The sequence below is a fragment of the Gordionus sp. m RMFG-2023 genome, chromosome 5 (assembly GCF_954871325.1).
Source record: "Gordionus sp. m RMFG-2023 chromosome 5, tfGorSpeb1-WG-v2, whole genome shotgun sequence".
NCBI classification, from domain to species: Eukaryota; Metazoa; Nematomorpha; class Gordioida; order Chordodea; family Parachordodidae; genus Gordionus; species Gordionus sp. m RMFG-2023.
Window position 1 is genome coordinate 30,156,867 of NC_088779.1, and position 10,706 is coordinate 30,167,572.

Below are 10,706 nucleotides of genomic sequence, written 5' to 3' on the forward strand. Positions count from 1 at the left end.
ATAAAAAAAAAATATTTAAGAAAAAATTTACAAAAATAAAGCTAATAACAAACATAAACACAGGTTAATTTTATGTTCATAATTTCTTCTGCTTTTAGAAATCATTTTCATCACAAAAGAAATACAACAAACAAAATTTTAAACTAATCTTATGAAAAATATACATATACAACTGTATTTCTTGATTCTTGACAATATTGGAAGTAATTAATTACCACTACATTTCCTTCTACCTATACCTAATCATCTAAGAGGTTAACATCAACCCCTCCGTAATTACATGGAGCCTGACAGTAAGTAAATTATTAACTGTCGAAAAAAAAATAGTCGTTTGTATTTTTAAATATATCCGATAAGTTTTATTATTTTATTTTAATAAGCATTAATATGTTTCTTTAATTCTTATCTAAGGTATCTATTAACTTAAAATGATTTATTTTATTTTATTTTTTTAAAACGTTTAAAATTAATTTTTTATAATTACTTTTATTTTTTTTACAGGATAATATCAATAACTTAAAAATAATTTTTATTTTTATAATTTGCTACATTAATAAATATAGGGAAGACTGGGGTTAGGTAAACCCCGGGGCTTGGCAAACCACTTAATCTCATTGTAAAATTAAATACACCAGAAGGTTAAAATTTTATCTTATTATAGTTTTTATTACTATACATCTATGGACAAAATATATTTTGAAATAATTAATTACTAAAAATTTTATTTAAGAAATAAAATTTTGATGAAATTTTCAAAAGATTTTTACATGACAGAATTTTAATTTTTATTAAAATATATAATCATTTAAATGTAAATTAAATTTTATTGCAAAGTTTAAAGATTCTTCTATAATTTGGGTAAGTTTTATGAGTATTTATCAAATCTAGATATTATTTCAAACATGATTTGTCAATTTAGAGCTAGCGGGGTTTGCCAAACCATACACGTCAATTATGGCAGTTAGTAATGAAAAAAATTTCAAAATCTTGAAAAAGCAATTTCATGGCTGTTTATGATTGGTATTTAGGATTTATGCTAAGAAATCTTAATCTCTCCTTAGGATTCATATTTTTTTATGTCAAAAATATTTATTAAATTAATCAAAATTAAGTTTCAATTTTTATATTTATAATTAGCTTCAATTTATAAGTTTTATGATATTTTGAACAATAAAACAATAAAATTATTCTATACACATCATTATTAATAAATAAAAATGCATTTCAATTTATTATGGCCTAAAATACCAATGGTTTAGGAAGCCCCTTAAAATGGTTTCACTCAGCTATTGGGGCTTGTTGAACAAAATTTTCACTTTTACAAAAAATAAAATTTAAAAAAAATGATTATATTCTTAAGATTTTTTATAAGGCACCTTTATAGAGTATAGTTTTAGGTATCCAATCACATATTATTTTTTATATTATCTATAAAACAACAATAGCTATAGCCAATTTTGTAAAAATTGGTTCGACTAACCCCAGTCTCTATTTATTATTTTGAAATATTAAAATGAAATTCTTCATTTAAATAGTGTGCAAATTTTTCTATCATGAGAATAAAAAGATATAAAAGTAAATATGAAATTGTTATATCAATGCACCAAATTATCTAGATCAATACTCAATTCTCAGTTTTTCAACCCAAAAACAAACGGTAATTACTAATCTACTGCTAGAGTTGGGCTATACCGCGAATACTTGTATCTAAAATACAAGATTCTTTTGTATCTTTTACTCGGTATCTTTTTGATATTTTTAATAAGTTGCTAATATCTGTATCTAAGAATCTTTATTCTGAAAAGAATCTTGTATCATTTTCATTTTCTTGACAACAAAAGATACAGATATATATATATCCTTAATATTCATTTTTAAAATTTTACATATTACAGTTTATATTTTATTTCCCTCGAGAATCTTTTATTAATTTCCTTATTTTTTCCTCCCGGCAAATTTTAAATATGATGACAATCAAAATTAGCTGGAAAATTTACAGTTTATGGATCAGATTAGCACCCCTAAATGTAGTACCAGAGTATAGAATCAAGCTCAAACTATAACACCGATAGATTTAACATCTAATGTAGAAAATGATGATTATTTTTCTTTTGGTGAAACAAATGTTGCTGAGTTCAATAATACAAATAATATTTTAAAAAATAATGAATCTATTTTAAATACTCTATTGTAATAATATTACAACTTCCATTAAAAATATTAGTCTCCCTTCCCTATCTATGCTATGAATGAGCTATTACTAATATTAAAATGCCTGATTATTATAATTAACTCATTAAATATATTATTAATTATTGTAAATATTCAGACTTATCTTATTATATTCGTATGTTATGTTCTTCACAAATAAACAATAAATAGTGTATTTTACAAACTATTCTAATTTAATTTATAATGATAATTTAAAAGTATCTTGTATTAAAGATCCAATTATACAAAAGATATAAGTAACTTTTTGATATTTTGAATAAGATCTAAGATTTATTTTTACACATAGAATCTGTACCTGTATCTAGATTTTCGGAGGACCTGCCCAACTCTGTCTACTGCACTGGATACGCTTTCTTAGGGATGGGAAAATTTCCCTCTTAATTTTGGGTTTTCTAGTGAAGGATACGACACTCATTAGATATGATACGATACATATTTCTTTGTTATCCAGTTTTTATATAGTATTGTTTTAATATTATCATGGGTGTTATTAGCTTTTACAGTCTCAGAAATAGTGTTGTTAATTTGCTTGGTTGTATAATTTATGACCCTTTTATGTGCTCAGACCGACCCGGGATTCAGACCCGGGATTCAGACCCGGGGTTCAAAACCGGGCAAAAAATTTATTCTAATTATTTATTTAAATTTTTTATATAAATTTTAGAGGTCCTTCTAATTTTTCAGGGGGTTCGAACCCCTGAGCTCCCCCCCCCCCCCATTCCCGCTAATGACGCTAATATGTATTATGGGAATATCTGGAGGCAAAAGGAATGTTAGAGTAGGAAGAGTATTAGAGTCACAATATTACAAATTTTATCATCAATAAATAACTATGATTGACAGTGGCGTCTATGAGATAGACAAGAATGACATGGGCCATTGCATAATATAGAATTTGATGCAATCAACAAATGTATAAAATTAAGTATAGTATATTTTATAAAAGATAAACAATAAAAGAAAAGTAGGTATTAAGCAAATTATAAAGAGACAATAAATAAAGCAATCATTTTTTTTAAATAAAAGAATATTATCAGGTTCAGAAATATTGTTTGGTATCTAAATTTTAGGATTATGATTGATGAGGGAAAAGTGTTCCAAAATAAAATAAATACCGTGGGATATATTTTGAAAAGAGGAACACATTTGAATGATTAATATCAAGTGACATTATATATTTATATATTCCTTAACACCTTTAAATCATCAAAATAATCCACCTTTATATTTCCTTCTTCTCAAACATGTTAACTTATCACTCAATTTATAAAATAAAATACATTCTTATCTCCCTATCAATTTTTAACTATCTCGTAAAAAATAACTAAACCAACTATAAATAATCTCTTAATTAATAATATAACAATCTACATGATACTTTCCTAGCATTAAATTAAAATCGTCTGCTTTTCTTTTTCTTTTTTTTCTAACAAATACCAAATCGTCTGCTTTTTCCTAACAAATTCCAAATCTTAAATTTATCTATTCATTTCTTTCTAAACATGACTTTTAAACGAAAAATTAATTATTTATTCCTGTTCTTTTTAAAAAAATATAATTATGAAATACAACTACCCAATCTCATTTTAAGATATTCAACTTATTAATTATTACCTTTACCATCATCACATATTTCTTTTTTTTATACATACATACATATCTATAATAATACATTAATACTATATATAAATTTCTTATTTCTTACCCTGATAATAGGGTATATTACTATCAATTAGTGGATACTAGCTTATCCATAGAGGTACCGTCAGTCCTCTTAAATTGAACAGACCCTGACAGTAGGGTAAATTACTGACAAGCAGTTGCAAATTCACTGCACTGGCTCTCTATAGGGCGGTGGAGTGCCCACTTAATTATGGGATGTCTCTCCATTATATATCGTATTATTTTGAACACCGTTTTATGTATTATGGTATATATTTAGGGGATAAAGAATGTTATTTAGAATAGTAAGTGTATTAAAGTTCACAATATTAGAGGTTGTGCATAATCAATGAAAGCTGTATATTTGTCATAGTATTGTTAAAAGACTCGTTTTGAGCCAATTTTTAAAAACGGCTAACTCAATATTTTAGCCAAAAAAATATTGCCTAAGCCACGATATTTCACTAATAGATGTCCAAACCTTTGTTCTTTCTATAAGCAAAATCTTCAGGCTTATGTAATATTATTCTGGATGAAATATCGAGTTAGCCGTTTTTAAAAATAGGCTCAATTCACGATATTGTTGCAAAAAAAAATTAACAATCAATTTTTTTTATTATTTAATTATATATTTTATATCTAATTCTATTTCATTATATATATATATATATCATATTTTAGAATAATTGAAAATCGTAATCTCTCATTTTTTATTTATAACTAAGAACGATATTTTAATCTGAGATAATAAAAATAAACATTTATTTAAAAATCCTATTATTTTAAAATAATTACTTTTTCATCTAGTTATATTTCAAGTTTTTAGATAATTTTTCAATAAAATACTTGCCTTTTCCTGCCACATATTTTTTACTTAACGGTACATAATTTTTTTTAACAGTCATATATGGGAAGTAATATCTCTGCCGAATCCCATGAATTATCAAAAAAGGCTTGGGCTAGAGATTAATATGTTCCTAATCTTGATTAAGTTACACCAAAAACATAAATAAAATTTTCCGCGTATTACCTACTCCACATATTATATTTAGTTTTTAATATTTAACATTTTTTAAAAATAAAACAGTGTAAACATTAATATAAAATATTGTTTCTTATATATATATTATATAGTTCCCCAATTTATCTTTTTTTTTTAATTTTAAAAGCAAGCACACTTTTTAGCTGAAGCATTAAACATTTTTATCATATTGAAAATATTTTCATTATCCTTCCAAATAGTATCTACAGATTTGTATTCAACAACCGCGCAGCAAGTCTTTGGAATTTTCACTTGTATTTTCCTTTTATGCTCTTGGGAAAGATTTTGATATTTAATAAATTCTCCTTGAACTAGATAACTATGAAAATTAAACATCGGATCCGTAGAAATATCTGTGTATCCTAAATTGCATGATCCTTGAAAAAAAGTTATATATTAGAAATAACGATTAAATATTGTATTAAGTGAAATAATAGATAAGATTCAAATAGACAATTCTATGAACTTGAATGGGGTAGAAAAGTTTATCTTAGAGATAATAAAAACAACATCTCAATGCTCAAAAAAAAATGAAGCAAAAAGGCCATCTTTGAATTTTTTGTTAATAGCCCGCCATTTTGCATTGAAAATTTCTGTAGCATTATTAGAAGAAAAAATATTTTGAATATCAATCTAAATCTGTCGTTTCAATTGCATATCCATACATGGGGCATTAAGCCCCGCCGACCATACCCTAATATAAATTATTTTATTTTTTTAAATTTCCCTTCTCTTAATTATATTTTTTTATATTGATTATAGATATAGTGTGTTAATATGAAATTATTATATTTTTTTTATATAAAAATAATATATTTTAATTAATAATTTATTAAAAATTGTTTTTAAAATAATTATTTTTAAAATTAAATTTAAATTAATTAATTTTTTTTTTCTTCATAATAAGTTAATTTTATTCGGTAAAAAAATTAAAACATGAACATGAACATTTATATACACTATTGAATTAAAAATATATATTATAATAGTAATAAAAACCATTTGTTTTAATTAGATCATTTTTTTTAGTTTGTAAAAAAAAATGTTAAGGCATTTTGGGTTAGAAAATGCCAATCTTCTTACTCCACAAGAAAGAAAAATTTAAATTTTTTACAAATTTTGTTAGTCTGGATAAGAAAAGATAGTTTACCAAAAATAATTTAATTTTTTTCCTTGTGTAGTAATGAAAACTCTTACTTTTAAAGGTTTTGTATTAAATATATTATTAATAGAATCTATACTGTCCAAAACAAAATTGTTAATACTATAATTTTATAGTTGAGTTTGTCATTATCAACTTTAAACTCAAATTATTTATAGTACTTTTCTACTGCCCCAAAACATTTCATCCGATTTAAAATCTAGTCGGCAAAAATTTATAACTTTTCCAGCGTGGAATATAAAGGAAATTGACACTATCGAAATATTTATAAAATGGTTACAGTACTGATGGTCTACTACCACTTTTACCAGGTCAAAAACTGATCCTATGGAACATTTTAGAAAGGGCTGTTAACTTTAACTTGCATTAATTCTTGTATGGCAAGATTATTTTATTTCAAATGCTCTTTTAGATATGATATAAATTTATTTTCTGGAGGGGGGGGGCGAGGTATATTAGAATTATTTTATAGATGTTATATACTAGAAATATTAGTTAATTAATTAATATATTGTTTAATTATATTTATTTGGTCATTAAATAGTATTTATAAGTTAAATTTCATTTCATGCATGCACAATAGGACACAGAAAAATATAATTTGGCGATCGATAAGGAAGCGCGGGCCATTTTATTTGGAATGTAAAAGTTCCATAGATATTTGTAATGGAGAAATCATTTAAATTAGACAAATCTTGGAGATACTGTTAAGGAAAAATCGAGCTCTGACAAAAATTGTGAATAATCGGTTATCAAGATAAACTTGGTAAATGGCTATTTATAATCTTGGAATAATATAATAAAAGGAAGTGAGAACGTGCTAGCAGATTCACTATTCAGACTACCCATGAAGGTAACGGAATCGAAATCGAATTATGAGGCAAATCACGTGCAGGAAATACAAAGTACTAGAAGATATGTCTATGAAACAGCTTAAAGAGGAGACCAATATAGATTAAATTCTAAATGAGGTAAACAAAATTATATAGATAGAGCTTGGTCAGGATTTGTCAATAACACAGATTCAGAACTACAATCATTTGCGAGGAAACGAAATGAGCTATTCATAAATAACGGTATAATAGAATGAGATGTGAGATTAGTTATTCCAAATGTCTTACGTTAAGAGCACCTCTATGGGGGTCATCTAGGAATTGAAATCATGAAGTAAATACTAAGATTTTGTGAGAACCATGTTAATCAGTATCGAGTATAAACAACACAACCAGAAATTGCTGAAATGCCATTATACTCTAGGGATATCCCACAAGTCTGTGGAAACAACTGCATATCGATTTTGAAGGATCTGTAGATTCGTTTTATTGGTTAGTAGGAGTGGATTTCATATTCCAAACTAATTTAGTAAGGGTGTTAAAAAGTTATTTTGTAAGATTATGTGCGCCTAGACAACTGATGTCTGATAATGAATCTCAATTGATTTCGGGGGAGTAAGCAAATAAAATATTCAACTCATAAATGTAACGCAATGCTATTCTAAATCTAATAGACAGGTAGAATATACCATATGTACACTAAAACCGAAATATTACGCTTCAAAAGAGACGATGGATGAGTGTTCCCAGCATTACTAAGAGATCTCCTGCCAGGTTATTGGGAAAAAATTTAAGAAGCAATTCAAATTAGTTAAGATCAAATCTGATAAAAAAAGATCAAAGAGAGTAAACGATAGAGCGTGGACCACGATAAGAATACAAAGCAACAAGAATTCCAAGTGGGACAACCGATGTGGATAAGGAATGAGTATAACACGGGGTGGAGGGATGCGTCTACTCTAAAGGGGAACGGATTTTATTCTCACGAGGCAGAGCATGGATCCATAGTTGTTAGGAAGCATGCGGGCCAATTACAACCGAGAAGTGGGGCGGAGTATTGAAGTGTTTTACCTTATATACCCGTTTAAAAGATAGGATACCTCAGTACTTTGAAACAAAGGAAGTTTAATTTTCACAGTTGTCTGTTTCAATTAGAATTTATAAAATATCAAACTCTTTCGGAAACAAATAAAGATGGAATCAATTCCATCTGTGTGCTGTGCCGCGGTGAAATTCTCTTCTCTCGATACTGGCCAGTAACGTAAATATTATTAATAAGCAGCGTCTACATGACAGGATTTTCACTGGATGCAAACCCCCTTTAAAAACCTTTACCTACCCCCCCCCCCCCTCCTAATAAATTCCGCCATCTTCGGCGAGGATATTTCCCCATTATTATTTTCACCTTTTTAATTATGATGATACTCTTTCAGAGAATTTAAAGGATAACTTAAATTAATCTATCTCTATAACCAACTATCGATATTTTGTGAATAGCAGAAAGTTTTATTTGGAAAACTATGTGTATGATTGTTTGCAATATAGATTTGGTCGATGAATTGTATTATAATAGTTCTATAATAAAATTATTAATTTTTAGAGCAATAAATTGTCCTATTTCATCTCAAAATTCAATAGATAACCCCCCAAAAAATTTATCCTACCCCCATTAAAGCCGCCTACCCTCTACCCCCTCAAAAAAATAGGATGCAAACTGTTCCTACCCCTCCCGCTTATGTAGACGCTGTTAATAAGGCTACAATGTTTAAAAATAAATTCTGGGGAGTATTCAATACAATTATTTTATAATAATTTTGCATGTCTTTTTTATTTACATAATAGTGTTGAAATCCAAGACCATCTTCGTATGCAACCTAATTTTATTTTTTCATGCACGAAAGTTGCAATGCAAGAGCGAATGGTTTAAGATACAATTAGAACTAATTCTTTTGTATTAATGTTAACTAAAAATATACGGCAGCCTATAAGGCAGTGTATTTGAATCTGAAATAATATTTTGAGGATATTTAATATATATATATATAAAGTAAAATAATTAAGAAGGTTAATTCAAAAATGTAAGTAGAAATTGTTTAAGATAAATTAAATCAGTTTGGGGAGAGGGGTGGAGGTAATGCGATTTCGAATAGGAGAAAATAAAAATTCTCCCTTTGCCTTTTCCCGTTCCCCTTAAACTAAACGAAATTAATGTAATTGTACAACACAAACAAAACATATGTTTATTAAAGGAACATCTACAATACATGCTTAAATATGATCTAAACTAGAGCAAGAATCGTGGAAGTATTAGACTATTCTCGCACCGTATTATTTCCAACCTCTTCTCCCAGGTTGAATGACAATTTATGTTTTTCGGCATAGGCAATGATAATCTTAGAACCGTGAATAATAATAATGATAACGATTCCGGAATGAAAATGTGTTAAATAATGAGGATCCTGAGCATCGCTTGCTTAATACAGACAAGGATTTATAGGGACACTATTGACTCTAGTGAATGACAAAAATTAATGAAGTAAAAAAATCAGACAAAACGATAGTAAGCTCTTTAGGATAATGGGTTTCAGGATTGAGATTACAATTACAGGGATCTTGGATGCCTCCGGAATAGAACCCGCTATATAGACATAACCTGATATTGCAAGGATATACTTACCTAACATAAGACAGTTTTTTTTCATCTCTTAAACATCTAACCGTCAGGTACATTATTATTACTATTGGTTACAATTGCTTAACACTATATTGCAGGTAAAACTAATAGATCCCCTCTTTCTTAATATGCTAGTTGACTCATAGAGGTAGCGTCCACTACAATAAAACGGGTATACATCATGTATTATACTAGTGAATATACATGGTGCACGCTACAACTCCTGGTGGCGCATTTCTGGACGAATGAATATCTATTGCTAAATTTTATATAGCAAAATAGTAGTTATTTTGCTGCAAATAGATAATGTTGAATAAAATTTTTAATAATTTTCTCAAAAATATTCGTGAACATAATATATTTTTTATTAGTGTTTACCACCTTTAAGTTTAATGTTTTACTATATATTTTGTATATATATTATCGACTTGACAGAATCGAATTTGACAGATTCATAAGGAAATAATTCTAACACTCTTTTTACAAATATAAATGATCATATTGAAAATATAAATTTTGCAATTGAAAATTGTTTTAAAATATTAATAAGATGTTATGCAATTTAATTTAGATAATATAGAAAAGAAATTATAATTTTAAGATACAATATATGCATCAAACTTCTCATTTTGTTCATAAATTAAAATGACAATATAATTTTAAATATTGTTTCATTATCAATCAAATGTGATTGATAATAATCTTTAAAACAATTCGATACAATAGTAATAACTTATTACACATTATTGTATAAGCATAAAATCATGAGACTCGAATTTCAAACATAAATTATAATATCCACGTATTACCCCACATATTATATTCAGTTTTTAATATTTAACATTTAATAAAAAAAATATATATAAAACCGTATAAAAATTAATATAAAATATTGTATCTTATGTTAAGGTTCCCAATTTATTCTATTGTTTTTAATTTTTAAAGACAAGCACACTTTTTAGCCGAAGCATTAACCATTTTTATCTTATTTAAAAAATTTTTATTATCGCTATCCTGCCAAATAGTATCTAGAGATTCGTATTCTACAACCGCGCAGCAAGCCTTTGGGATTAATTTCACTTGTATTTTCCTTTTATCTTC

At 26.9% G+C, this 10,706-nt stretch overlaps 1 long non-coding RNA gene across 1 annotated transcript; it reads left to right on the forward strand.

Annotated features, from left to right (window-relative positions):
* The first annotated feature begins 283 nt into the window (after positions 1 to 283).
* LOC135929366 (uncharacterized) lies at positions 284 to 2,086 on the forward strand. Its single transcript, XR_010572573.1, has 3 exons — positions 284 to 293; positions 1,617 to 1,657; positions 1,985 to 2,086. It is a non-coding gene; the product is annotated as an uncharacterized LOC135929366 (long non-coding RNA).
* The last annotated feature ends 8,620 nt before the right edge of the window (positions 2,087 to 10,706 follow it).